Source organism: Pteropus vampyrus, unplaced genomic scaffold (assembly GCF_000151845.1).
Source record: "Pteropus vampyrus isolate Shadow unplaced genomic scaffold, Pvam_2.0 Scaffold297, whole genome shotgun sequence".
In the NCBI taxonomy this organism is placed as follows: domain Eukaryota; kingdom Metazoa; phylum Chordata; class Mammalia; order Chiroptera; family Pteropodidae; genus Pteropus; species Pteropus vampyrus.
Window position 1 is genome coordinate 2,196,445 of NW_011889078.1, and position 4,630 is coordinate 2,201,074.

The 4,630-nt window shown below is 37.5% G+C and overlaps 1 protein-coding gene across 1 annotated transcript in view; it reads left to right on the top strand.

Moving 5' to 3' along the window:
- NUBPL (nucleotide binding protein like) overlaps nucleotides 1–4,630 on the top strand; it is a 288,220-nt gene that overhangs the window by 168,668 nt on the left and 114,922 nt on the right. The window lies entirely within an intron of this gene.

The following is a 4,630-nucleotide window of genomic DNA, read 5'->3' on the forward strand; positions in this document are numbered from 1 at the left end:
CATAAGTTCTTGACTTTGTAAGTGACTTACAGAAACCATATTTTTAAAAGATTGATCCAGCCATCTGTAGGAAGAAAGGTGGCAGCAGAGTTGGGGTAAGGGTTCAAGGGTGGGGCATTCAATAGCAAAACCAGGGAAATTGGGGAGACCAGCTGGAAAACCATCACAGGAATATAGCTATGAGGGAACCAAGGCTGGAGGAAGGGGTTGGAAGAGCATAAGGAAGGGAAGGATCTATTTTGACACTGTAAATGATTAAACAGTTAATTCTGCCTAGTTACTGTTGCCAAAACCCAATACTCTAAAAAATCATTTAAAACTACATTTTTAATCTACTAAATGTAATTGATTTTATTATCCTATTTATGACCTGTTAAATTCAAGGTGTGGTCATGAAATGTCACAACACAGGTAGATGGTCTTCAGAAGATTTTGTGGAATCTCCTTTTGCATTAAAGCCACAAAGGGAAAAATGTCTACACAATCTGAAGTTCTTCCTGATTTACTCTATATAATTTTGATCTTTCATCCTGAGAAAGACTTAGTTGCTAAGTTTTTGGTGGGATTATAAAAACATTTGCCTACTAATGTGTCCTATGTAGCAATGCCAAAAATACTCTCTTAACTGGATATTCTAAGAAAAAGTACTTTTAAGGCATAAAATAAGTATAGGATTTATTCTTTTTTAAAACCTTTTTATAAAGCTTTTTTAAAAATTAGTTTCAAGTATACAGTACCTTGGTTAGACATATATATATATTTCATAAAATAATCCCCCCAATTGCTCCCTTCCTCCCCTGACTCTCCACCTAGCCAACATATTTATGCTAACTGCATTCCCTATGCCATGCTTCTCATCCCCGTGACCGTCCATCAGCTACTAATTTGTACTTCTTTAACCCTTCACTCCATTCTTCCAGCTCCCCAAACCCCGCTCCCCTCTGTCCGTCACCAAATTGTCCACTATATTTGTTAGTCTGATTAATTTGTTCTTTTTATTCCTTAGATTCTGCATATAAGTGAAATCATATAGTGTTTATCTTTCTCTATCTGACTTAAATACCTTCTAGGTCCATTAAAACAATATCTTTTTCTGTCCCCTTCCTTTTCATATGTAGGGGTCTTGTTTTCTTATCCTTTTAGGCACTTTATCTTTTAGTTGGAGCATTTAATTCTTTTCCATTTAAGGTACTTATTGATAGGAATGTAGTTGTTACCATTCTTTATTCCTGTTTTTGATACATGTTTTTTCTTCTTAAAGAAGTCCCTCCAACATTACCTGTAATACTGGCTTGATGATGATAAATTCCTGTAGCTTATTTTTATCTGGGAAGCTCTTTATCTGTCCTTCAACTCTCAATAATAACTTTGCTGGATAAATTATTCTTGGTTGTAGATCTTGGGTCTTCATCCTGTTGAATATTTTTTTGCCAAGCCCTTCTGTCCTGCATAGTTTCTTTTGAGAAATCAGCTGCCAGTCTTATGAGTGTTCCCTTAAAAGTAACTATCTGTTTTTCTCTTGCTGCTTTTAATATTCTTTCTTTGTATTTAACCTTTCGCATTTTAATTATGATGTGTCTTGGTGTGGGCCTCTTTGGATCCCTGATTTTTAAAATTCTCTGAGCTTTCTGGGGTTTTATGTCCATTTCCTTCACCAGGTTAGGGAAGTTTTCCATCATTATTTCTTCAAACAGCTGTTCAACATCTTGATTTTCTTCAGTTACGCCAACCAGATGGATATTTGGACCCTTAATAGTGTCCCATACACTCCTTAAATTATTTTTATAGTCTTGACATCTTATCTCTTGCCATTCTGATTGAGTGTCCTTGGCTTTCCTGTCCTCTAGATAGGGCATTTGATCCTCTTCTTTATTCACTTTGTTTATTCTTTTGTTTATTCCATTTAATATACTTCTCATCTCAGATAATGTATTCTTCATTTCAGACTGGCTCCCTTTTATAATTTCCATTTCCACTTTTATGTTTTTTATCTCTTTGCTGAAGTTCCCACTGAATTTATCTACACTTCCCAAAAGTTTATTGAGCATCTGTATAACCAGTGTTTTGAACGCTGTATCTGTTAAATTACTTGACTCCATTATATCTGGATCTCTGTTCTGTTTTCTCATATGGTTTCTGCTTCTTTGTCTTCCCATTTTGGCTGCCTTTCCATATCTGTTTCTATGTGCTAAGCAAAGCTCCTAAGTTTCCCAGTCTTATTAGTGTGGATTTGTGAAGTAGGTTTCCAGTGGCACAGTCCTGAGAGGGGTTCAGCTTCAGGCCAAATTTAGCCCAAGTCTCTACCCCTCCGGGGCCACTTGTTAAGATTCAACAAGCAATCCACAGATGCTGTGCTTATAGTTGCCTCAAAAAGCCACACCAGAAACCAAGGCCAGCTGCCTCCTCTATTATGAGTCTCAGCAAGGAGCACCTGACTCGCTGAGGATGTGGCTTGTCGTGTGGGGCCCATTGTGGCTTATCGGGAGAGGCTGCAAGTTGGGAGAGGCAAGGTTTCAGGACATCCTGTAGGTGGAGCGACCTCTGTTATCTAGCTATGGCGGCTGTGTCCATGCACTGGTAGGCGGGAGGGCTCAACAGTGAACAATAGATACTGTTGGCACTTCTGTACTGAGCAAGTCTCTCCTTGGCCCTCACTCTGATAGTGTCTCCTTGTATGTCCCTGGTGTCCCCTGCACATAGGCGAATCGGCACTGGTGCTCAGAGCGAGCAAGTCCATCACCGCAAAAATCAGTTGCGGATGCGGCCCCTTTAATAGGCATCTGCCTTTGCCGTACGCTCCTTCTCACTCAGCCTTTTGGGACAGTCTCACCTCCGTCTCAGCCTCTTGGGACTGGGCAGCCCTGGTCCTCGGCCCGTCCTACCTTCTGCCGTTGCAGGGCTCCTTCTTGGATTTCTCCCTAGTTGTATGGCTTATTCATCTCAGACAATTTTTCCTTGCTGCTGCTCCTTGTTTCCGTCACAACTTTATTTGGTCACCAGAGTGATAAACAGAGCTTCTATCATCAACGCCATTGTTTTTTCAATACCCAGGATTTATTATTCTGACACTTATAATTAAATTGAATGAAACGTTATAAACTTTTCTTCTACCCAATGATATTATGATATGAATTTTTGCTTATGTATAATATTATATCCACAGTTATGAATTGTTGATTTTTCTTAAATTGTCCCAGTTATTGACATGCCCATATTTTTACTAATTTGTAGTAGAATCTGCTGGCAATCTAAAATAAAATAGTCTTTTCCACTTTTTCTTCTTCTCTCCCTCAATGCTTTCTTCCTTCCACACTTCTTGCCATCAGTATTCTTCTTGCAGTTGCTCTTTTTGCCAAAATGAGGCCAGGAGCTAGTTGTGTGCAGATGTATCAATTGTAATGTTGTGTATGTGACTCTCTGCCGTCCTATTTTCCTGAACCTCAAATGGAGTCGTCACTCTCACCAGTATAAATCAATTACTTCTTGTTGAGGTGCCTGAGTCTTTGACCATCTGTTGTCCTTTACGTCATTTATGGGACTCAGAAGAGATCCACTTGACGTTTTTTTTATCTCATACCACAGGGATTTTCTAACACTTGTGTTATTTCCTGTGTCCCAGAGATTGTTTCATTTTCCTGCAAGCGGAGGAAAAGAGGGATCTAAATGCTTCCTGTGATTGCATAAAGTTTATTTTAGGAATTCTTCTTTTTCCCTATTACACCCTATTTTCTTTGCCAAAGAATTTAGAGGGAATGTTGGGTGTTGTTTGTTTCTTTGCACCAAGGAAATGTTTCTTTTACTGACTATAAAGTTTTAATATAAATATTCTGTGGCCCTCTAGTTCAAATTGATCGTTTTGTAGAGGGAAAAAAAAAAACATTGCTCCGAAACTATCTCCTTACTTTTTAATTAGCATTCAGACTGTTGCTTGAAACAGTTGACATTATTTATTCTTTCTCACCAATTTTTATAAATAGTGTACATAAAATCACCAATAAACAAAAACATCAAAACTTTTTATTTATGTTTTTTTTATGGTGGAGAGAAAGTTTTTACTGTCTTGAATTAGCAAGTAATTGTTTTCTATTGAATCAGGGAGGCTTCTTATCCTTTCTAGGGAAGAATTTTTATATAAACAAGCTTTTTGGATCTATCTGAGGCTTCTGATTAATTACATTTTACAACAAATATAAAAAATAAAGATTCATAACAACTACTTCCTGTTAGTAAAGACTAGGACACAGAAGCTATTTAGTCAAGTTGCTTTTTTATGAAACGAAGTATTGTAAGGATAGGAAAATATGCCATCTAAGTGTTTGGGCTGGAACCTGTACAATCCATTTTTATTTCTGAATGATAGCTTTATTGTCATACTTCCTAGAATGCTTTAGTGTCCCAAGCTTTTAGAAACAAGTATGTCTGTGACTTGTTTGCATATTTTCTAAGAGCGTATTTTCCAAATGCAGAATAGGTGCTGCCACTTTAGTCTTGATTTCACTTCCCAGCTCTGTTAATACAAATCCTTGTTGCAAACTAATTGTCTTGACAATTCATAGCAACCTTAACATGTTATTTTAATCAATAAATAAAGGAGTTATCAATTTCCATATAAATAAGAGCACGCGTCACC